A 25794-nucleotide genomic window follows, 5' to 3' on the forward strand; every position below is an offset into this window, starting at 1 on the left:
AAGTCATTCAAATTCTGTAAAGCTGCTTTGCGACAATGTTTATTGTTAAAAGCGCGATACAAATAAACTTGACTTGACTTGACTTGACTTGACTATCAGCCTGCCACATCTAGACTTGGCAATATTTGCCCACTCTTCCTTGCAAAAGTGGTCCAAATCTGTCAGATTGCGAGGGCATCTCTCGTGCACAGCCCTCTTCAGGTCACTCCACAGATTTTCAATTGGATTTAGGTCTGGGCTCTGGCTGGGCCATTCCAAAACTTTTTTGGGGTCATTGTTGTGCTGAAAGATGAAAGTTCTTTTCAGCTTCAGCTTTCTAGCAGACACCTGAAGGTTTTGGGCCAAAATTGACTGGTATTTAGAACTGTTCATAATTCCTTCCACCTTGACTAAAGCCCCTGTTCCAGCTGAAGAAAAACAACCCCAAAACATGATGCTGCCACCACCATGCTTCACCGTGAGTGTGGTGTTCTTTTGGTGATGCGCAGTGTTGTTTTTGCGGCAAACATACCTTTTGGAATTGTGGCCAAAAAGTTCAACCTTGGTTTCATCAGACCATAAGACATTTTCCCACATGCTTTTGGGAGAGTTGATGTATTTTTTTGCAAAATTTAGCCAGGCCTGGATGTTTTTCTTTGACCCTACCTCATAGTCCAGACATATGGAGAATACGGGAGATTGTTGTCACATGTAGTACACAACCAGTACTTTCCAGAAATTCCTGCAGCTCCTTCAATGTTGCTGTAGGCCTCTTGGCAGCCTCCCTGACCAGTTTTCGTCTTGTCTTTTCATCAATTTTGGAGGGATGTCCAGTTCTCAGTAATGTCACTGTTGTCCCATATTTTCTCCACTTATTGATGACTATCGTCACTGTGCCCCATGGTGTTAGGACTGGGACTGTTTTGGCCTCTAGAGGCCGCTGTTATTTCCTTTTCGTGTCATGTTTGTTTTGGCCTCTAGAGGCCGCCACTCTTCCTGTGTTTTGTGTTTGTGTTAATTGCCTGTTTAGTCCTGATTATTTTCACCTGTGTTCAATTTAGTTTGTGTATTTATACCCCCTGAGTTCAGTCCTCTTGTCACGGAGTCTTTGTGCTGTTATGTTTATCTCCAGTTTCCTCTGTACCGTGTTCTTTGTTTTGCATTTTGCTTTTCTTTTGGACCTAGTAGTTACTGTGTTTTTGGATCTTCTGAGCTTTGGTATTTTTGCCTTTTCTTTTCTGGTTTTTTGGCTTTTGTTTTGTACTTTTGGATTTTTTTTTTATTTTTTCCCTTATATCTTCTGAGCGTTTTGGGATTTTTTACTTTTTGGATTTTTTGTGTACATATTGTAAATAAACCTTTTGATACTTTTTCTACTTCCGCCTCACGCCTCTGCATTTGAGTCATCCCCCTGGTGGCCTAGTGGGGGGTTTGCTGGATTATCACACCAACGAACCAGGTTCGAATCCCAGCAAAACCCTAACATAAAGACTCTGTCATGACCGACTCAGCAGAGGCTGCTTCAACTGTCTACCCGGCCAACCTTCAGGGAATTATGGCAGCTTTGACACGCTTCGGAGCGACCATGGATGTACGCTCACCAGCCAATGTGAGGCCCTTGCTCGCCACGAGGAACTGCTTCAGCAAATTGGGAAAACCCTGGCACAGCTGACATCTCTGCCTGCATCTCCTGATCCTGCGCCTCCTGCCATGCTGCCTTCTTCACCTCGCGAACCCAGCCTTCCTGCACCACAGAGGTATGACGGCAAGCACAGTGAGTGCCGAGAGTTCCTTACCCAGTGTCAACTCACCTTTGAGCTTCAGCCTACCACCTACACTACAGATCGCTGCAAGATTGCCTTTGTGATAACCTTATTAGCTGGTAAGGCGCGAGCCTGGGCTACTGCTATCTGGCAAAGACAGGGACCTGAGTGCCTTGATTTCCAGCTGTTTTCTGAAGAGATGCTTCGGGTCTTCGATCAGGCGGACATCAGTACCGACGCAGCCCGAAAGCTCATGTCCATCCGGCAAGAAGGAAGCATCACAGATTACGCCATCTTGTTCCGGACGCTCGCAGCAGTAAGTGGATCGAACAAGACTGCCCTGGTGTCAGCCTTCCACCATGGTCTGTCTGACCCCATCAAGGACGGTCTGGCCTCTATTGGATGCCCAAGTGACCTCGAAACCCTCATCTCACATGCTATTCGTCTGGACAACAGGATGAGAGAACGCCACCAAGCCTTGAGCCCCCCCAGCCTCCCTACCTCTACCTGGAAACCGTCTACCTCCTTCAGTGACTGTCCAGAACCCATGCAAGTGGGTCATACTCGCCTCTCCGCATCTGAGAGGGAGCGCAGAAGGAGGGACAAGTGCTGCATCTACTGTGGCAAGCCTGGTCACTTCCGAGCATCATGTCCCGAACTCTTGGGAAAAGGACTGCCCCGTCCAGCCGAGGGAGGGTTGTGACGGGGCCTACCCTCTCTCCCGGACTCCCTGGCCAAAGAATCTACATCCCGGTCTCCATCTCCTGGGGTGAGTCTGTCCACTCTTGTCAAGCTTTGTTAGACTCCGGGGTGGCTGGGAACTTTATGGATATTCACTTCGCCCAAAGCATCAATATTCCGACTGCACCTCTTGAAGTCCCACTGTCTGTGTCTGCCCTCGATGGCCAAGCGTTAGGTGATGGAAGAGTCACCCAAGTTACTTCTCCAGTCTTCCTCCAGTCTCAAGGTCACAAGGAAGAAATATCCCTGCACCTGATTTCTTCACCTGAGTTCCCAGTTATTCTAGGCCTTCCTTGGCTTACTCGCCACAACCCTCGCATAGACTGGGTAACTAGCCAGGTTGTGGAATGGGGCCCTGCATGCCATGCCTCTTGTCTGCTCTCTAGCTCTCCTGTGTCCCCTGCCGAGCCCCCTGATCTCACCGAGTTATCTCAAGTTCCCACAGAGTACTGGGATCTCAAGGAGGTCTTCAGCAAGAGCAGGGCCGCCGTTCTTCCTCCGCACCGGGCCTACGACTGTGCCATCGACTTGCTCCCTGGGACTACCCCTCCTCGTGGCAGACTGTTTTCCCTCTCTCAGCCAGAACGCAAGGCCATGGAGGAATACCTCAAAGACGCCCTGGTCTCTGGGTTCATTCGACCCTCCACCTCACCTGCTGGTGCCGGCTTCTTCTTTGTCGGCAAGAAGGATGGGGGGCTCCGACCATGTATTGACTACAGGGGCCTGAACAAGATCACTGTGCGCAACTGATATCCCCTTCCGCTGATGTCCACTGCTTTCGACCTGCTCCAAGGCGCCACCATCTTCACCAAGTTGGACCTACGGAACGCATACCACCTCATCCGTATCCAACAGGGAGATGAGTGGAAGACTGCCTTTAACACCCCGTCTGGGCACTACGAATACCAGGTGATGCCCTTCGGACTCACCAATGCACCAGCTGTTTTTCAGGCCCTAATCAACGACGTCTTAAGGGACATGATTAACCTGTATGTTTTTGTCTACCTCGACGACATCCTTATCTTTTCCAAGACCATGCAGGAGCACCGCCACCATGTCCGCCAGGTTCTCCAGAGGCTGCTACAGAACGATCTGTTCGCCAAGGCCCAGAAATGCGAATTTCATGTTCCCGAGGTCTCCTTTCTGGGATTTATTGTACGGACAGGCAAACTCCAAATGGACCCTGCCAAGACCCTGGCCATCCGGGACTGGCCTACTCCCAAGTCCATTAAGGAGGTTCAGCGGTTCTTAGGATTCGCTAACTTCTACCGCAAGTTCATCAGGAACTTCAGTTCTGTAGCAGCACCCATGCCGGACCTCACCAAAGGGACAGGTGGATCTTATGTCTGGTCTCCTCAGACGGAAAAGGCGTTCAAAGACCTCAAGGACCGCTTCTGCATGGCACCCATTCTGGTCCTCCCGGACACCTCCCAATCATTCATCGTGGAGGTGGACGCCTCGGACAGTGGTGTCGGCGCGGTGCTCTCTCAACGTTTGGAAGGAAAGCTGCACCCCTGCGCTTACTTCTCCCACCGCTTGAGTCCTGTGGAGTCCCGGTACGATGTGGGGGATCGAGAACTGCTAGCGGTCAAACTGGCCCTTGAGGAGTGGAGGCACTGGCTGGAGGGAGCGCAACATCCATTCCTGGTTTGGACTGACCACAAGAACCTGGAGTACCTCCAGCAAGCCAAGAGACTGAACCCTCGACAGGCTAGGTGGGCCCTGTTTTTCAGTCGGTTTGACTTCACCCTCTCGTACCGCCCCAGCTCCAAGAACACCAAACCTGACGCACTGTCCAGGCTGTTCTCTGCCACTAACAGGGAGAGTGAAGTCGGGCCTATTATCCCTGTGTCCCGGATTGTGGCCCCTGTCCGCTGGGGTATTGAGGAGGCTGTCCGACGAGCCCAACGCCAGGACCCCGGTCCTGGGACGGGGCCACCGGGCCTCTTGTACGTCCCACATCAAGCCCGGGCCAAGGTTCTCCAGTGGGGTCACTCTTCCCCTCTCACCGCCCACCCGGGAGCTCGGAGGACCCTGGACTTCCTGAAAAGACGCTTCTGGTGGCCTAACATGGAGAAGGAAGTAAGGTCATTTGTCCTGTCCTGTGAGGTTTGCACCAGAACCAAGAACCCACGACAGCGTCCCCAGGGTCTCCTGCATCCTCTGACCATTCCCCGGCGTCCCTGGTCCCACGTGGCAGTCGACTTCATCACGGGTCTCCCTGAGTCACAAGGTAACATGGTCATTTTGGTCATAGTTGACAGATTCTCCAAGGCCTGCCGCTTCATACCACTGTGCAAACTCCCCTCTGCTCTTGAAACAGCGAAACTTATGTTTAATCATGTCTTCCGAGTCTTTGGTCTCCCACAGGACATCGTCTCAGACCGAGGGCCCCAGTTCTCCTCCCGAGTGTGGCATGGGTTCTGCAAGGTCATCAGAGCCACTGCCAGCCTCTCCTCTGGGTTTCACCCACAGTCCAATGGTCAGACGGAGAGGCTCAACCAGGACCTAGAAACCACCCTGCAAGGCCTGGCTATGGATAACCCGACATCGTGGAGCACCTGACTGCCATGGGCAGAGTACGCCCACAACACCCTGCAGTCATCGGCCACCAAGCTGTCGCCATTCCAGTGCCAATTCGGGTTCCAGCCACCTCTGTTCCCGGACCAGGAGGAGGATGCGGGGGTGCCCTCGGTCAACCAATATGTGAGACGGTGTCGCAAGACCTGGAGCAAGGTCAGGAAACCCTCATACAGACCTCCAGAACCAACCAGACTCAGGCCAACCGCCATAGAAGACCTGCACACGCTTTCCGCCCTGGGCAGCGGGTTTGGCTGTCCACTAAGGACCTTCCGCTGCGGGTGGAGAACCGCAAGCTTGCTCCTTGCTACATTGGCCCCTTCAAGGTGGTGCGCAGGGTGAACCCTGTCTCCTACCGGCTCCAGTTGCCCCGGACTCTGAGGATCAACCCCACTTTCCATGTTTCCCTGTTGCGGCCTGTACTGACGTCCACGTATGCCCCTGCCCCTAGGAACCCCCCACTCCCCCGCATCTTCCAGGGTCAGACTGTGTTCACTGTGCATCGCCTGCTTGACTCCCGCCGGGTCCGCGGCGGGTTGCAATATCTGGTGGACTGGGAGGGCTATGGTCCTGAGGAGCGCTGCTGGGTTCCTGCTCGGGATGTCCTAGATAAAGAACTGTGTCGGGACTTCCATTCGGCCCATCCGGATCGCCCTGGGAACGTCAGGAGATGCTCCTGGGGGGGGGGGGTCCTGTTAGGACTGGGACTGTTTTGGCCTCTAGAGGCCGCTGTTATTTCCTTTTCGTGTCATGTTTGTTTTGGCCTCTAGAGGCCGCCACTCTTCCTGTGTTTTGTGTTTGTGTTAATTGCCTGTTTAGTCCTGATTATTTTCACCTGTGTTCAATTTAGTTTGTGTATTTATACCCCCTGAGTTCAGTCCTCTTGTCACGGAGTCTTTGTGCTGTTATGTTTATCTCCAGTTTCCTCTGTACCGTGTTCTTTGTTTTGCATTTTGCTTTTCTTTTGGACCTAGTAGTTACTGTGTTTTTGGATCTTCTGAGCTTTGGTATTTTTGCCTTTTCTTTTCTGGTTTTTTGGCTTTTGTTTTGTACTTTTGGATTTTTTATTTTTATTTTTTCCCTTATATCTTCTGAGCGGTTTTGGATTTTTTACTTTTTGGATTTTTTGTGTACATATTGTAAATAAACCTTTTGATACTTTTTCTACTTCTGCCTCACGCCTCTGCATTTGAGTCATCCCCCTGGTGGCCTAGTGGGGGGTTTGCTGGATTATCACACCAACCAACCAGGTTCGAATCCTAGCAAAACCCTAACACATGGTATATCCAATGCTGTGGAAATATTTTTGTACCCTTCTCCTGGCTGATACCTTTCAACAGTGAGATCCCTCTGATGCTTTGTAAGCTCTCTGTGAACCCTGGCTTTTGCTGGAGGATACAACTGAGTAAATGTCTGAACTTTATTTGGGGTTAATCAGAGTCATTTTAATTGATGGCAGGTGTGAACCCAAAAAGACTGAATGCTGTAATTAAATCAAAAGGTGCTTCAACAAAGTATTAATTTAAGGGTGTGCATACTTATGCAACCAGCTTATTGTAAGTTTTTTATTTTTTATGTTTTTCCCTGGCGGCACGGTGGTGTAGTGGTTAGCGCTGTCGCCTCACAGCAAGAAGGTCTGGGTTCGAGCCCCGTGGCTGGCGAGGGCCTTTCTGTGCGGAGTTTGCATGTTCTCCCCATGTCTGCGTGGGTTTCCTCCGGGTGCTCCGGTTTCCCCCACAGTCCAAAGACATGCAGGTTAGGTTAACTGGTGACTCTAAATTGACCGTGAGTGTGAATGGATGTCTATGTGTCAGCCCTGTGATGACCTGGCGACTTGTCCAGGGTGTACCCCGCCTTTCGCCCGTAGTCAGCTGGGATAGGCTCCAGCTTGCCTGCGACCCTGTAGAAGGATAAAGCGGCTAGAGATGATGAGATGTTTTTCCCCCTAACAGATTTATTTGTTTTTCAATTGAATTGTACAGGTTATAGGTCACATTAAAGGTGGGAAAAGTTTTGAAATTATTTATCGTGGTCTCATTTTTTTTTTTTACATCAGAAAAACCTATCATTTTAACGGGGTGTGTCCACTTTTTATATCCACTGTAAAGTCATTCATTCAGCTTTGACAGATTGCTTCATCCGCTCCTGGACAGGTGGACTATAATCTTTTCTTGTAGGCCTACATGCCATTGTTTGTCATCTATGTTGTTTAGCCTTTAAATGTGTAAGCTACGTTTTGCGACGTTGTGCATGATATAACATTGCTTGTCACACTATGTTGAGATGTAGCGGTTGACCTAACACACCGTAGTCTACTGCGGCCAATGCTCGCAGGAGAAAGCTCAGTGCAGCTGAAGTTGTTGTTAGATGTAGTGTTGCTGTAACAGCAATCCAGCTGAAGTAAAATTGTAACAGTTCAATGGCATAAGCTGACTTACACACAAATTGGTGTGCTATCCCACAGAGTAGTTAGCTATGTATGTAAAGCTGTAGGCTTATGGTAATGTTACCAAAGTGTCAGTAATTTGTATAATTTGTTGTAATGTGTAGTGGACTAAACATTTTGATGAAGACTACTCATTTAGGCTAGGTCATCAATTCAGCTATGGGAGATCTGGAATCATTTGTATCCTCAATGGATTTAAAAAGGATACCAGGGAGGTTATAAGAATTGGATAATTGTGATCTTGCTTTTTTTTTAGAATACAGATGAATTCCATTAGTGGGAAGTATATTCAGATGGTACAGGCTATATTTGCCATTGTTCATGGTACCGTTTTGGCAGTAGTTTTTCCTGCCAGTGAGTTAAAATTCTATTTTTTTGTGACATAACCGCTACAACTCAATTCTCCGTAACGTTTGAAATGTTTGTCAGTGATGGCTATGATCTCTGGCATAACCTCCTCAAATGCTCATTAAGTTCTTACCTGAAAGCCGTGTAATTTATTCATGTATCCCTTGCCTATTCCAAAAATTATCACTGTGCCTGAAAAGTTAATATTCTAATCAATGTTTTGAGATAAATTTGAATAAACAAAACTCAGGCAAGCAATAGGAATAAATATTTTATGTAATAGTGTACTGTTTATTGTTAAAGATTGGACAGGGAGGAGAAGAGAGTGAGAAATTAAGAGAGTAAAAAGACTGAAGGGACAAAAGAGAAAGAAGACAAGTGTCATATATAGTAATTAATTTAACATATTTACTTTCATGGGTCGAAAACATCTATTTCAGCTAGCCTACAATGTAAGAGTCTATAAAGCTAAACTATGTACCCACACTAGAGATTTTCACATTGTCTTTAATTGATGTTAACCTAAAGCAGTTGCAGAATCGGCCTATAGTGCACCCAGTGAGGAAAATCCCACTTTTTATGCAATGCATAATCAAACTGAAAACGTCTCCAGTTTTCTTCTCAGAAATCTGGTCACCTTAGCTTAACAGAAACAGATTTTTTTTTTAGAAAAATGTTGGTGTTTAACAACAACAAAATATTTACACTGTGTTTATGGAAGGAGTACCCAGTATGGGGCGGCACGGTGGTGTAGTGGTTAGCGCTGTCGCCTCACAGCAAGAAGGTCCGCATTCGAGCCCCGTGGCCAGCGAGGGCCTTTCTGTGTGGAGTTTACATGTTCTCCCCGTGTCCGCGTGGGTTTCCTCCGGGTGCTCCGGTTTCCCCCACAGTCCAAAGACATGCAGGTTAGGGTAACTGGTGACTCTAAATTGACCGTAGGTGTGAATGGTTGTCTGTATCTATGTGTCAGCCCTGTGATGACCTGGCAACTTGTCCAGGGTGTACCCCGCCATTCGCCCGTAGTCAGCTGGGATAGGCTCCAGCTTGCCTGTGACCCTGTGGAACAGGATAAAGTGGCTAGAGATGATGAGATGAGTATCCAGTATCAGGGTTTTGTAATCACTTAAAACTTTTTTTTTTAAAGTTTTGCAGATTAGGAAAGACTTCATATATTCTCTCATGCCACACATATAGGACAAGTTCCCATTTAGATTTTTACATTCATATGAAATTCTATAACACTGAGGGGGGAAAAAGGTTGCTAAAAGACCCTTTGTTTAGGTTTTTTTTTTTTAACTTCTTAAGCTTCCTTGGAATCTTCTATGAAAAGGAAATCCTCATTCTTAGACAGATCATTCAGTTATGTACTGAGATGCTTGATTGGATATGTACTACATCCATCCATCCATTATCTGTAGCTGCTTATCCTGTCCTACAGGGTCGCAGGCAAACTGGAGCCTATCCCAGCTGACTATGGGCGAGAGGTGGGGTACACCCTGGACAAGTCGCCAGGTTATTGCAGGATATGTACTATGTGTGAACTGAAATGGTTGCTGTTTACAGTTTTTTTCAGTTGCTAACAAGCGTTCGTCCACTCATTTGGCACATTTTCAAAACTCTTCACACAATCACCACACCACCACACTTTTGTGGCCATACCATTCAGACGTTTCATGACATTTTCACACAATTTGCAGTCAGTAAACACATTTCCTCATTGCTTACATTTTCATAACAGACAAGATATGCCTCTTAACAAAATGATAGACTATTTTTGTATTATTTACAATTGTTAACACACAACTTCCCAAAATAGCAAAAACAATATTCCAAACTATACATACAGCATAAATACACTTCCCTCAGCAATGATATCAGTTCAAAAACTATATATCTCAGCTGATTGACAAATATGTAATTGAATAATTGACAGCAGATATTTATTGGGTAAATTGGACCAACCACAGCTGATCATAGTATGGCTCAAATGTAGACACTTACAAAAGGAGGCCTTTGTGGAGTAATGCTTGTAATGGAGTAAGCAGAAAGAGAATGTCTGGACGAGGAAGACTAAGAGTGAGGGGCCAAGGGAGAGGTGCAGGCCCAGGAAGGGATGCAGGAAGAGGGGTAGCTGCAGGAAGAAGGGCAGATGTTGCAAGAAGAGGTGCCGGTGCAGTGAGAGGTGCAGCCCCGGTAATAGGTGTGGGCCCAGTAAGAGGAGCAGGCCAGAGGAGAGGGCATGGTAGAGGGGTCAGGATGCGTGGTGGAGGCATTAGAAGAGCTGCACGAATGGTGGTGACTGATGAAATCCGTGGACTGTCATTGACCATGTGGTAAATCATGGTCTGTCCCTAAGAGAGGCAGGTGAAAGGGTGCAGCCCAATGTGCCAAGGTCAACAGTTGCCAGTATTGTTCGCATATTTCAACAAACCAACAGGTACGTATTTACATGGATTGTGTCTATTTTCATTGGTAAGTTACTGTATACAGTAAGTATTTGTGGTAATTTTGTGTTTTTACAAAGTGTATTTTCCCTTTACTGTATTTTACTGTAAAGGATGGAACGCCTTCCTCGCTCTGGGGGAAGAGGAAGGCTCCTGAACAATGACCAAGAGCTGGCCATTGTGGCAATGGTTGTTGCAAACAACGAAATCAGACTGTGCAAAATTCAGGCCAGAATTGTTGATGAAAATGAAGTGTTTGAGAACATCAACAGCATCAGTCTCACTACCATTGCACGCACACTATCAAAACACAGAGTGCGAATGAAGCAGCTCTACACTGTACTGTTCGATCGGAACAGTGATCGAGTGAAGGATCTACGAAGGCTGTATGTGCAGGTATACTGTATTTTCAATTCTATATTCAATTCTGTTTGCTGACCACTACTGTAATCATTACAATACAGTATGGTATACAGTAATACTGTAATTTGACTTACGTAAATGAACTTTGTTTCAGAGAGTCATGGAATTGGAGGCCAACCAGGTCCCTCACGAATTTATCTTCATCGATGAGGCTGGCTTCAATGTGTCAAAAAGGCGTTGTCGCGGAAGAAATGTTATAGGAAAAAGGGCTACAGTTGATGTACCAGGGCAGAGGGGTGCCAACATCACTATGTGTGCAGCAATAGCACATACAGGCTTACTTCTGCACAGGTCTCAGGTCGGGCCTTACAACACAGAACGCCTCATTGCATTCATGAATGACCTTCACCAGCAACTGGTTCCAAAACAATATGATGAGGGTGACAACATCAGCACCTTCGTGATCACGTGGGATAACGTTGCTTTCCACCACTCACAGGCAGTGACGGCATGGTTCAGGGACCACCAAAGATTTGTACGCCTCTTCCTTCCACCATATTCACCATTCCTAAATCCGATAGAGGAATTCTTCTCGGCATGGAGGTGGAATGTGTATGACCATCGGCCACATGATCAAATGACCCTCCTGGATGCCATGGATGCTGGCTGTAGGGACATAACAGCGGAAGACTGCCAAGGCTGGATCCGGCACTCAAAGCGTTTTTACCCTAGGTGTATTGCCTTGGAAGACATAAGATGTGATGTAGATGAAAACATGTGGCCAAACCCAGATGATAGAAGAGATTAGAGACGGATTTTTTTGCTGTATTGTTTGATTGTTTCTCTGCTTTACGTATCTGGGCATTTTTATTTGGAAGTATTGATCTTTTGTGTTTTTTGTTTGTTTGTTTTTTTTCTGTTCTGTCACAGTATTTCAAATGTACCTACTGAAGTAGGTACTGTAAACAGTAAAGGAAAAAAATCTATTTGCTTTTTACTGAAATTCTTTTGAATGTGACTATTACATGTCAACATACAAGGTATTTGGGGTAAAACAGTGGATTGCATTTTTGCATGCAAATACAGTACATTTACGTAAAACTGAAACAGAAAAGTCTATGCACTTTTTGTAATGTCAACAATATCCATTATTTTGAAACCTGGTGTACTTTGATAGACTCCATGTAACTTGTGAAGTGAAAACAAATGTTATTGTTTGACATAAGTATTTAATTTTGAGTCAGAATTCTTGTGTTTTGGGGAAGTTAGTATGTACAGAAAAAGATTTGCTCTATTTTGAAAAGAATTTTTGGTATATATTTAACGGTATGTGCTTTTGAGAAGAAAATTAACCATTTGGCCAATTGTGTGCTGTAGGTGTCAGTCTGTGTTAAGAGTTTAGAAAAAGTATCATAAGTATGGGTAAACGCTTGTTAGCAGTTGAAAAAAACTGTAATACATCTACCCATTTTCATCAGATTCTTTTATCACTTTTGATCAGAGGTGGGAAGAAACGAAGTGCAAATACTTCATTAATGTACTTGTCGCTTTATAGTACAGGGGAAGCCATGGCTTAGTGGTTAGAGAAGCAGCTTTGGGACCAAATGGTTGCTGGTTTGATTCCCTTGAGCAGCAGGAATGGCTGAAGTGCTCCTGAGCAAGGCACCGAATCCCTGACTGTTCCCCAGGCTACTCTGGGTGTGTTGTACACTACTGTTCAAAAGTTTGGGGTCACCCAGACAATTTTGTGTTTTCTATGAAAAGTCACACTTTTATTTACCACCATAAGTTGTAAAATGAATAGAAAATATAGTCAAGCCATTTTTCTGGCCATTTTGAGCATTTAATCGACCCCACAAATGTGATGCTCCAGAAACTCAATCTGCTCAAAGGAAGGTCAGTTTTATAGCTTCTCTAAAGAGCTCAACTGTTTTCAGCTGTGCTAACATGATTGTACAAGGGTTTTCTAATCATCCATTAGCCTTCTGAGGCAATGAGCAAACACATTGTACCATTAGAACACTGGAGTGAGAGTTGCTGGAAACAGGCCTCTATACACCTATGTTGATATTGCACCAAAAACCAGACATTTAGTAGAATTTAGCTAGAATAGTCATTTACCACATTAGCAATGTATAGAGTGGATTTCTGATTAGTTTAAAGTGATCTTCATTGAAAAGAACAGTCCTTTTCTTTCAAAAATAAGGAAATTTCAAAGTGACCCCAAACTTTTGAATGGTAGTGTATGTCCCTCTGGATAAGAGTGTCTGCGCAATGCCTGTCATGTACTTCAGTCGAGTTTTCAGGTATCTATACTTGAGCATTTATTTTTCTGACAACTTTGTATTTTTACTCCTCACATTTTTACACAAATACCTGTCCTTTCTACTCCTTATATTTTCAAATCAGACTTGTTACTTTAGTTTTAATGCCTTTGAGCGCCTTCCCAACATCAAGACCAGCTTCACCTGAAATAGATGGGACAATAACACATAGGAAAGACAACACTGATTACACCGAACCCAGTCTGGCTACCTTGACTGTGCTGCATTTAAATTCAGCAAACTGAGGTGAAAAAGTTTTCTTTGAACTTTTAAATGGTTTTGTGTAAATCTAGGGGCGGCACGGTGGTGTAGTGGTTAGCGCTGTCGCCTCACAGCAAGAAGGTCCTGGGTTCGAGCCCCGGGGCCGGCGAGGGCCTTTCTGTGTGGAGTTTGCATGTTCTCCCCGTGTCCACGTGGGTTTCCTCCGGGTGCTCCGGTTTCCCCCACAGTCCAAAGACATGCAGGTTAGGTTAACTGGTGACTCTAAATTGACTGTAGGTGTGAGTGTGAATGGTTGTCTGTGTCTATGTGTCGGCCCTGTGATGACCTGGCGACTTGTCCAGGGTGTACCCCGCCTTTCGCCCGTAGTCAGCTGGGATAGGCTCCAGCTTGCCTGCGACCCTGTAGAAGGATAAAGCGGCTAGAGATAATGAATGAATGAATGTGTAAATCTAACAAATTGTTCAATTTCAATATTTTCTTTTGTGAAAGGGAAATCCTCTTTCTTAGACTGATCATTCACTTACATACTAAAACGTTTGATTGGCTATGTACTACATATGAATTGAAATGGTTGCCTTAATACATATACCCATTTTCATCAGAATTTTTTTTTTTAAGGTAAAAATACCCAGCCACTGGGGTTGCACAAGCCAGTGCAAACTTAGTGCCAGTCGCAAGCCCAGATAGATTGGGGAGGGTTGCGTCAGGAAGGGCATCTGGTGTAAAACCTATGCCAAATCAAATTTGTGGAACAGATGCACTGTGGCGACCCCTAAGAGAAGCAGCCAGAAGAAGAAGATGAAGTTCGATTTAAATACTGAATACTTTAGCTGTATGTGATGTATGTTCTTCAAACTCTTCAAATAAGTTATTAGCAAGTGTGTAAGGAGCAGATAGTAAGGTAAGGATAGATATAAGTCACAGTTATATACAGCTGGGTTGTCGTTAGCATGCTGTACATAGCTAATCAATTAACTGCACCTGCAAGTGGATTATTTATTTGTCACAAAGTACTTAGCAATTTAAATATTTACAGTGGAGCACCTTATATATGATATTATTTAATAATTAATTGAAGAAAGTGTGCATGCACATGCTGACCCCAATTATATTATATTGAAATAATATTGGCTGGTTTTTTTTTGTAGTCTATCAGATATATTCCATTCAGCTAGCATGATATTGAATGAGTCGAAGACAAGTAGCTGAATGGAATATATCTGATATACCGCGAAAAAAAGCCAGCCAATATTATTATTATTATTATTATACACACACATTCAATGGAACAATTATAGATTTTACATAAAGGTAAGAACAGGGAGGTAACTTACCAATACTGAATGCTGATTCTGATAAAATGTAATTCGATGTTCTGTCAATCCAATGTACAAAGTGAGAGTTCTAACAATAAAAATGGTACAAGTCCAGAAAGCCTGAACAACAATCCAACTTATATACAAGCTATATCCAGGTTGACAGTTCAAGTTCACAGTTACTTTTGGTAGGAGTTAATTGTTACATTGCAGTTGTTCAAAACAAAAGGGCTTTGTTGAGTGAAGTCCACGAGTGAAGTCCTCTTGTAAAGTCTCCGTCACTTTTCCTCACCTCCAAGTAGAACTTTGACAATATTTCTGCTATTGCTCTCTTTTCCAGTTTTTCAATGTCCATTGGTCTGTTTTTCTCTTGTAAATATGTGTGAAGAATATCCAGTGGGGGCGGCACGGTGGTGTAGTGGTTAGCGCTGTCGCCTCACAGCAAGAAGGTCCTGGGTTCGAGCCCCGGGGCCGGCGAGGGCCTTTCTGTGCGGAGTTTGCATGTTCTCCCCGTGTCCGCGTGGGTTTCCTCCGGGTGCTCCGGTTTCCCCCACAGTCCAAAGACATGCAGGTTAGGTTAACTGGTGACTCTAAATTGACCGTAGGTGTGAGTGTGAATGGTTGTCTGTGTCTATGTGTCAGCCCTGTGATGACCTGGCGACTTGTCCAGGGTGTACCCCGCCTTTCGCCCGTAGTCAGCTGGGATAGGCTCCAGCTTGCCTGCGACCCTGTAGAAGGATAAAGCGGCTAGAGATAATGAGATGAGATGAATATCCAGTGAAGTTTTGGCAGCCTTTCGGATGTTCAAAGCGTCTTTCACTTTCAAAATTCTCTCTAAATCTTCTGCTTTTAATGAAGTAAACTTCGTGGCCATGTTTGTGGACAAACTGTCACAGTCACTCGCTAGCACAGGAGTTTTACATCTCCGACGTGTCTCTTTTCCAGTTTTTCTATGTCTGTTGGTATGTTTTTCTCTTGTAAATGTGCATGAAGAATATATAATGAAGTTTTGGTAGTCTTTCAGGTGTTCAGCACATTTTTATTTTCAGTTTATTTATTTAGTGCTTAAACCTAGCACTGGATTAACCCCATCTTCTCTCTTTCCCAACAGACAAAGAAATAATTCTGCGCATGCACAGCAGAAAAGTTGTCACTGGATCTTTTCATAAGCTCCGATGTGTGACGTTGTGTTGTCTTGACAACATGCAATATTATAACAATATTGCACACTCATTCTCCATTGGGTAGAGTGGTGTAATACATGGAGGATAAGCGATATGATAATATTGCATGCCATCAATAAACCTGCTAGAAGGGAATAGAATACATGTTTTTATTCCATGGAAAAAGTGGCCTGTATGTATAAAAATATATTATATTTAAATAAATTGGCTGGCTTTTTTTTCATGGTCTATCAGATATCTTCCATTCAGCCCTCATGATACTGAACGAAGATGAGTAGTTGAATGGAAGATATCTGATAGACCATGAAAAAAAAGCCATACATACACACTCTCTTTTCCAGTTTTTTTTTTATGTCCGTTGGTATGTTTTTGTCTTGTAAACAGAGAGGAACTGTCAGGGCCTTCTAGGCCTTCAGAGAAGGCCCAAACATTCATTTCTTTCATTCTTTCATCATTCCATTATAATTATTATCTTCTAATTCAAATTTGGCCTCATTGTCGATCAAATTTGCTTCAGAAATGAAAGGGTTACTGTCCTGAATATATTAAAATTGAGTTATCCAATGAGAGATTTTTTTTGTCTGTCTATCAGCTGAGAAGAGTTTGGAGCTGGCTCACTCATTGGTTAGGGCTTCATTGCCGGGCCTGAAGGCCATGGCAGTGTATGTTTATGTAGGAAGTGACAAGAATTAACCAATCAGATTTTGATTTATAGTGGGAAGGAAGAAAAATGTATCACTCTCGGCCTTCTCGAAGGCCAACGCTAGCTTACCCATAAGTTGGCACCATCAGCGCAGCAGTGAAGTCACCTTCCAGCCAGTGTAGTGTTCATCGCTAGTGTTAGTGAATGCTAATAAAGCAGTCAAGCCAGTGCTATCGAGAGGAAGAAGCACAAATTAACGACCAAGAAACTAAGATTTCTGTCTCCAGACTCTTCTTCCACGCACGCTCACCACAGTATTTTTCACTCAGACTTAAGTCTTCATTTCCCTGTGTAATTTACTTGGTTACTTTTAAAATGAACATTGACAGCTACAAACAACAGAGCAACCTGGCAGCCCACTGCTAATCCATTGCAAAATCCTTTGCCTTGTTGCTTTTTTGGTGTCTCGCTAAGTTTTGGCTGAGCTGAACTCCCAGCTCTAATAGTAACGGTTTACCACTGCTTGAAAATATGCGTGAAGAATATTTCATTAAGTTTTGGTTGCCTTTTGGGTGTTCAGTGTGTCTTTAGTTTCAGTTTTCAGTTTATGTATTTAGGGCTTAATTATAGCATAGCTAATCCTAGTACTGGATTAGCATAGTCTTTCTCTTTCCCAGTGAATAAAGAAATGGTTCTGTGCATGCACAGCAAAAAAGTTTCTCCTTGAATATTTGCATCAGCTCCATCATGTGACGTCATGTTGAATGCTCATTCTCCTTTGGGTAGAGTGATGTAATACAGGTAGGATCAGCGATATGCTAACAATATTGCATGCTATCAAACCTAGGGTGACCAGACGTCCCGGTTTTACCGGGACAGTCCTGATTTGGGGTTGTGTGTCCCGAGTCCCGACAAAAGTCTGTCGGGACATGGATATGTCCCGGTTTTCGCCACTCACAACGTTTGCGACTGAGCAGCGTGGGAATCATTAGCGGAGAAATGTCTGCATTTACTATTTTGATGAATTGACAGGAATCGCAAACTTTCCTGGTTACTGCCCCCTGGCCCTGTGGCATGGGTGTTTATTTAGCCACATTATTTCAGACAACAGAACGTGTTGTCATGCAACAATAAAATAAACATTAACGGGCGCAAATGTTCTTTGTCTAGCAACTAGCAGCAGTAATGCCGCAGCAATTATGCCGAAAAGAAAATGTACCTTTTCCAAAGATTTACAGGGCACCTACCCCTTCCTCCAAGAGGTGCAGAACAATGCGCACGAAGCCTACTGCACACACTGTAAGTGTTTTGTTCTTGTACTGAGTTGGGTAGCCTATGTTGCAAATGATGTGCGCTCCTGTGGGGGCTTTCCTCGGGCTGTCGCCCCTCTCCTCCTTTATTGCTGTTTTGTTTGAGTGTACATTTACGGAAGCCGCGAGAGTCCCTTCATATATTTTTTTATTCACCTTGTTATCCCGAGATAACGACAATTAATTCAGGATCTCGAGAAAACAACACAACTAATTTGAGATCTCGAGAAAACAAAACCGTTATTCCGAGATCTCGAGAAAACAAAACAATTATTTCATGATCTCAGCTGGATCACTGTATCTCCGTCGGTAGAGACGAAGCCTGGCCAGTCTTCTGCGGAGGTGCCACAGACTAATTTTGAAATTATCCCTTATTAAAAGGCTTAATGCAATCTCTCCCTGTGTCAACCCCTGATCAAAATATTGCCTTATTAGGTGATTGATTATTCCAGACATTCTAATGACCAAAGTTGTGTCTATACAGAATGAGAAATAGCCCCAACGTCAGCATATCGCAAGTCTCTTGGCGTACCTGAATGAACCATTATCTCGGGATAACAAGGTGAATAAAAAAAAAGGATTATATGAAGGGCCTCTCTCGGCTTCCGTATATATTCTCAAATCACTTGTCTCTTTTTTGTTTCTGTTTAACATACCATTCTGAGAGTTTGGCCATATTGCTGTGTTGAACAGCTTGTTGCAGCTTCCATTAAAGTGTTCACTTTTGTACACATCTTGCTTTATTCATTCAGTTGTGGGGAATGGTTAGTAAGGTTGATTCTGACCTAGGCTATGTTGAGGTCACATATCCACTTTTTAAGTTCATGCTATAGTGCATACAATTTTAGAGATATAGCCTACATGTGCATATGCATTCTTCTTGGTGTTCTCACAAGCAGGTGAAATAAATCAGTTTAAATTTGGCCTGTGGACATAGGCTGGCCTATTCTCAGCCATTACAAAATCTGTTGTCTGACCATAATTTAACTGATCTGTATACCACCATGCTACTAGATAACAAAATGCCTGTTTGTTTTATTTCATGTGAGATGTTGATAAATGTGAGCTTCAACAAAATGATAAGAGCACCTCTCGGAGTGTCATGTTTACGTAAAAAAAAAGGTGTGCGTGCACGAGCATGGTCGCGCGCAAAAGTGTCCCGGTTTCAGACTAGGGAAATCTGGTCACCCTAATCAAACCAAACGAATGAAACACACTAAAAGGGAATAGAACACATGGTTTTATTCCATCGAAAAAGTGTCCTGTATGTATAATATAATATAATATCTCATTATCTGTAGCCGCTTTATCCTGTTCTACAGGGTCGCAGGCAAGCTGGAGCCTATCCCAGCTGACTACGGGCGAAAGGCGGGGTATACCCTGGACAAGTCGCCAGGTCATCACAGGGCTGACACATAGACACAGACAACCATTCACACCTACGGTCAAATTAGAGTCACCAGTTAACCTAACCTGCATGTCTTTGGACTGTGGGGGAAACCGGAGCACCCGGAGGAAACCCACGCGGACACGGGGAGAACATGCAAACTCCACACAGAAAGGCCCTTGCCGGCCACGGGGCTCGAACCCGGACCTTCTTGCTGTGAGGCGACAGCACTAACCACTACACCACCGTGCCGCCATAATATAATATAATAATAAAATATAATATAATATAACAGATGTTTTACTGGGAAATACACCACTCGTATTTTCATATGAGCTACATCCAGGACATGGAGAACCAAAATGTGACAAATCTCTATGTATCATTAGTGAGGAAACCAGTGAGTTATTTTGATAAATTTGGGGAGTTTTTGTTTGTGAATGTGTCCATATAATAAAATGAAAATCACACATTGACTTGAAGATATGAAGTTTTTCTTCTCGTGTTGAAAAAGTCACATGTTCATACAAAATATGTCATGGATCTGAGTGACATATTTAAATAATATTGGCTGGCGTTGAGTGGTCTGTCAGATATATTCTATTCAGCTAGCATGATACTGAATGAGTCGAAGACGAGTAGCTGAATGGAATATATCTGATATACCATGAAAAAAGCCAGCCAATATTATTATTATTATTATTATACACACATTCTCTTCACATCAGCATTCTCAAAGGCTGACGCTAGCTTACCCGTGACTTGGTGCTGTTAGTGTGGCAGTCCAGTTACCTTCCAGCCGGTGTAGTGTTAGCGAAGGCCAACACTAGCACAGTCAAGCCGATTATTATTATTATTATTATTATTATTATTATTATTATTATTATTATTATCCCTGTGTAATTTACTTAGTTACTTTTAAAACCAACATCTACAGCTACACACAACAGAGCGACCTGGCAGCCAAAATTCTGTCAAAATCTTCCACTATTAATGAAGCAAACCTCACAGCCATGTTTGTTTACAAATTGTCACAGTCACTCACTAGTGCAGAAGTTTTACATCTTTGATGTGTCTCTTTTCCAGTTTTTCGATGTCCATTGGTATGTTTTTCTCTTGTAAATATGCATGAAGAATATCTAATGAAGTTTTGGTAGCCTTTTGGGTGTTCAATGCATCTTTTAGTTTCAGTTTTCAGTTTATTTATTTAGTGCTTAAATATAGCATAGCTATTCCTAGCAGTAGCACTGGATTAGCCTCGTCTTCTCTGTTTCCCAGCAGACAAAAAAATGATTGTGCATATGTGCAGCAGAAAAGGTTTGTCATTGGATCTTCACATCAGCTTTGACATGTGACACCATGTTGTCTTGACAATGTGCAATATTGTAACACTATTGCATGCTCATTCTCCACTGGGGAGAGTGATGTAATACACGTAGGATAAGCGATATGATAACAATATTGCATGCTACCGTATCAATAAACCCACTACAAGGGAATAGAATACATGTTTTTATTCCATGGAAGAAGTGGCCTGTATGTAGAATGTTTCCCGATATTTCCCTCCGATGATGTCACTCCCAGTATTTTTCCCACTGACTAGACATGCATTGTCAACATGGCGAAATGGTTCAAAATTAAAAAAAAATTCGTTTGCTTCACTCACTCATGAATATGTTCACCACTCAAAGATAAACTTCATATTTTCACGCCACCATGTAATATCCTCTATTTATTATATGAGGTTCAGTTAACCAGAGAGGAGCAGAGCTGTCAACTGATCACTACTTGGTGGCAAGCTGGATCAGATGGCAGGGGAGGAGGCCAGACAGACCTGGTAGGCCCAAACGTGTAGTGAGGGTATGCTGAGAACATCTGGCAGAGGCTCCCATCCATTGGCTCTTCAGCTGCCACCTCCAGCAGAGCTTCAACTGCATACCAGGAGAGGATGGGGATATTGAGTCGGAGTGGACCATGTTCCACACCTCCATTGCTGAAGCGGCCATGCAGAGCTACGGCTGCAAGGTTGTTGGTGCCTGTCATGGCAGTAATCCCCAAACCCAATGGTGAACACCTGCGGTGAGCGGAGCCGTCAAGCTGAAGAAAGAGTCCTATCGGGCTTGGTTAGCCTGTGGGTCTCCAGAGGCAGCTGACAGATACCGACGGGCCAAGCGGAACGTGGCTCTGGCAGTTACTGAAGCAAAAACTCAGGTGTGGGAGGAGTTCAATGAGGCCATGGAAAGTGACTTTTAGTCGGCTTCAAAGAGATTCTGGCAAACTGTCCAGCAGCTCAGGAAGGGGAAGTAGTGCTCTGTCCCTACTGTTTACAGTGAAGATGGAGTGCTGCTGACCTCAATTGGGGACATCATCTGATGGTGGAAGGAATACTTCAAGGATCTCCTTAATCCCACCTTCATGTTGTCTGAGGAGGACACAGAGTCTGAGGGTGCTTGGGAGGACTCGCCCATCACAGGGGCTGAGGTTGCCAAGGTGGTTAAAAAGCTCCTTGGTGGCCAGGCTCCGGGGGCGGATGAGATTCATCCTGAGTTCCTGAAGGCACTGGATGTTGTTGGGCTGTCTTGGCTGACACGCCTCTTCAACATTGCGTGGAGGTTGGGGATAGTGCCTCTGGATTGGCAGACTGGGGTGGTGGTCCCCCTTTTTCAAAAGGGGGACAGGAGAGTGTGTTCCAACTATAGGGGGATCACACTTCTTAGCCTCCCTGGGAAAGCCTATGCTGGGGTGCTGGAGAGGAGAGTCCAGTCGATAGTCAAACCTTGGATTCAGGAGGAACAATGCGGTTTTCATCCTGGTCGTGGAACACTGGACCAGCTCTTTACCCTTGCAAGGGTACTGGAGGGTGCATGGGAGTTTGCCCAACCGGTCTATGTGTTTTGTGGACCTGGAGAAGGCTTACTACCCACAGCTCCAGGCTTGTGGACCTGGAGCTGTGGGTAGTGACTGAAAGAATGAGATCGCGGACACAAGCAGTAGAAATGAGTTTTTTCCGCAGGGTGGCTGGGCTCTCCCTTAGAGACAGGGTGAGAAGCTTGGTCATTCGGTAGAGACTCAGAGTAGAACCGCTGCACCCTCCACATCGAAAGGAGTCAGTTGAGGTTGTTCGGGCACCTTCTTAGGATGACCCCTGGATGCCTCCCAAGGGAGGTTCTCTGGGCATGCCCCACTGGGAGGAGACCCCGGGGCAGACCCAGGACACACTGAAGAGATTACATCTCTTGGGTGGCCTGGGAACGCTTCAGTATTCCCCCGGAAGAGCTGGTGGAGGTGGCCAGGGAGAGGGAAGTCTGGGCTGCTCTGCTTAGGCTGCTACCCCCGTAGCATAACTGGTTTCACAGTTATACTTTGTGACTATATCGGGTACAGTTATAGAAGTGAGTTATTTATAATCAAGCTATCTGTTATCACCCAAATGAGGATGGGTTCCCTTTTGAGTCTGGTTCCTCTCAAGTTTTCTTCATGTTGCCTGAGGGGGCGGCACGGTGGTGTAGTGGTTAGCACTGTCTCCTCACAGCAAGAAGGTCCGGGTTCGAGCCCTGTGGCCGGCGAGGGCCTTTCTGTGTGGAGTTTGCATGTTCTCCCCGTGTCCGCATGGGTTTCCTCCGGGTGCTCCGGTTTCCCCCACAGTCCAAAGACATGCAGGTTAGGTTAACTGGTGACTCTAAATTTACTGTAGGTGTGAATGTGAGTGTGAATGGTTGTCTGTGTCTATGTGTCAGCCCTGTGATGACCTGGCGACTTGTCCAGGGTGTACCCCGCCTTTCGCCCGTAGTCAGCTGGGATAGGCTCCAGCTTGCCTGCAACCCTGTAGAACAGGACAAAGTGGCTAGAGATGATGAGATGAGATGAGATGTTGCCTGAGGGAGTTTTTCCTTGCCACCGTCACTACAGGCTTGCTCATTGGGGATAAATTAGCTCATGTTTAAAGTCTTTAATTTTCTATCAAGCTGCTTTGCGAAAATGTCTGTTGTTAAAAGTGCTATACAAATAAACTTGACCTAACTTGACTTGACATTAACAGTGACTGTGAGCTCATGTATTCAAAAAAGGACAGGTAGTACCCTTCCTCTGAGCATCTGAGAAAAAGCATATAGACCCCTTGCACTGATGTCATATTTACGTTAACAACCGTCGCTACCCTATACCTGGGGGACAAGCGAACTTTGTTTACATACTGTTCACATACTGAAGCCAAGCAAAGATGTCCGGTGTCTGTTGCTGTTATCAGAAGAAAACTACAGCTAAAAAAGCTTTACTACGAGATTACTTGGATAATTTTAGTCAGGAAGAAGTGAAGGATAGATATACGCGGAAATGAGAGTTTATTAGCAGTTCTGATCCATACAAAATCCCTCAAAACAACTGGAGTGATGGTGCATATTTGTGGCCTAGCATTAGCTACATGTTGGAATATACCTTCTTTTTCCTGAAAAGTCCTGATGTGGAAGAACAGTTTTAAAAAACTACAAAAGCAAGAAAACCTTTGTATAGAGAATTTTTCCCAACATCAGCTTTTGAGAACAGAATGTTGTGAAAGCCAAAGCATTTACTCTCAAAGGACTCCAACCTGCACTGTGGGTTCGAAGGTATTCCTGTCAAAGGGCATTTGCTATTGTGCTGCTGTGGGTTTACACTTGGTTTGATTTGATGTTTTGTTCTTTGTTTACATTGTGCACTTGACTCTCTAGTAGTTTAGTAGTGGTTGCCATATTGCATGTTTTGGGATTGCATGTATCTGAGATTCATTTCCATCAATAATTAGATTAGCCAGCCAACCTATAGGTTGGCTCCTTTTACGTGTGATTATCTGCATGTAAACATGAACACCTGAGACTTGTCCCCTGCCAATGATTCTATTAGCCAGCCATTGGCTGATGCGCTAATCCCTTTCTCCATAAAAAGCCAGAGACTCAAACTCACAGTGCGCCTCCTAGGTGAACGGCTATCCTCCCCACCAGCATCAGAGCCGGAGCCCCTCTCCTGCCAAAAGCCGCCTGCTGCCGTCGCCTCCCTCGGTTGGTCTTGCCGCTGCCTGCCTAACATCGCACTCTTGAAGTGGCTGATGCCGAAGTGATCTGCTGATCTGTCGTCGCCTTTCTCGGTTGGTCTTGCTGCTGCCTGCCTAACATCGCACTCCTGAAGTGGCTGATGCCGAAGTGATCTGCTGATCTGTCGTCGCCTTTCTCGGTTGGTCTTGCTGCTGCCTGCCTAACATCGCACTTCTGAAGTGGCCGATGCCGAAGTGATCTGCTGATCTGTCGTCGCCTCCCTCGGTTGGTCTTGCCGCTGTCTGCCTAACATCGCACTTCTGAAGTGGCCGATGCCGAAGTGATCTGCTGATGAGTGCAACCTCCTCTCTTCTTTGAAGGGCTGTAAGAGACTCATGCACACAGGATGAAAGTTTAAATGTCCCACTGGTTTGGCTTGTTGATTGCTCCTCTTTCTCTCAACCCCGTCAGCTCCCCGATGACAGCACTTGCGCTGTGCCGAGCAACCTGAAAATTCTGGACTGGCGTGCGGACTCCAAGGAGGCGGATCTGGATTGTGAAGGACTGGATTGAGCGACTCCCCCTTGTGGCAACCGAGTGACACTGCCCCTGCCTGGCCCTAGCTGTTGTGTGGACTTCACCAAAGACTTGGAACTCTTTTTAGTGAAGTGACTTTTTTTTGGATAGTTTTAGCATTTGGGTGGGTTTATGGGGATTTAATTTATAGTTCCATTTTTTTTAATAAAGCAAAAATATATTTTTGCATCCTTGTTTTGTGTTGTGGCCTGGGGTTTGAAATACATTTTATTGTCTGGGCGGTGACATTCCCAGCCCTCCATGTCTCAACAACCCCAAGGACATGTAGTTACAGAGCTGTTTGCACTCCATCATTTATACAGTGATACTTTATTATTGTTAAAAATCTGAAGTGTTATTTGTAAAATAGCAAAATAGCTTGCTCTAGACTTTCAAATTATATTGTACAACCCCAATTCCAAAAAAGCTGGGACAAAGTACAAATTGTAAATAAAAACGGGATGCAATAATTTACAAATCTCAGAAACTGATATTGTAGTCACAATAGAACATAGACAACATATCAAATGTTGAAAGTGAGACATTTTGAAATTTCATGCCAAATATTGGCTCATTTAAAATTTCATAACAGTAACACATCTCAAAAAAGTTGGGACGGGGCAGTAAGAGGCTGGAAAAGTTAAAGGTACAAAAAAGGAACAGCTGGAGGACCAAATTGCAACTCATTAGGTCAATTGGCAATAGGTCATTAACATGACTGGGTATAAAAAGAGCATCTTGGAGTGGCAGTGGCTCTCAGAAGTAAAGATGGGAAGAGGATCGCCAATCCCCCTAATTCTGCACCAACAAATAGTGGAGCAATATCAGAAAGGAGTTCGACAGTGTAAAATTGCAAAGAGTTTGAACATATCATCTACAGTGCATAATATCATCAAAAGATTCAGAGGCTCTGGAAGAATCTCTGTGCGTAAGGGTCAAGGCCGGAAAACCATACTGGGTGCCCGTGATCTTCGGGCCCTTAGACGTCACTGCATCACATACAGGCATGCTTCTGTATTGGAAATCACAAAATGGGCTCAGGAATATTTCCAGAGAACATTATCTGTGAACACAATTCACCGTGCCATCCGCCATTGCCAGCTAAAACTCTATAGTTCAAAGAAGCCGTATCTAAACACGATCCAGAAGCGCAGACGTCTTC

This window comes from Neoarius graeffei, chromosome 1, assembly GCF_027579695.1.
Source record: "Neoarius graeffei isolate fNeoGra1 chromosome 1, fNeoGra1.pri, whole genome shotgun sequence".
NCBI lineage: Eukaryota > Metazoa > Chordata > Actinopteri > Siluriformes > Ariidae > Neoarius > Neoarius graeffei.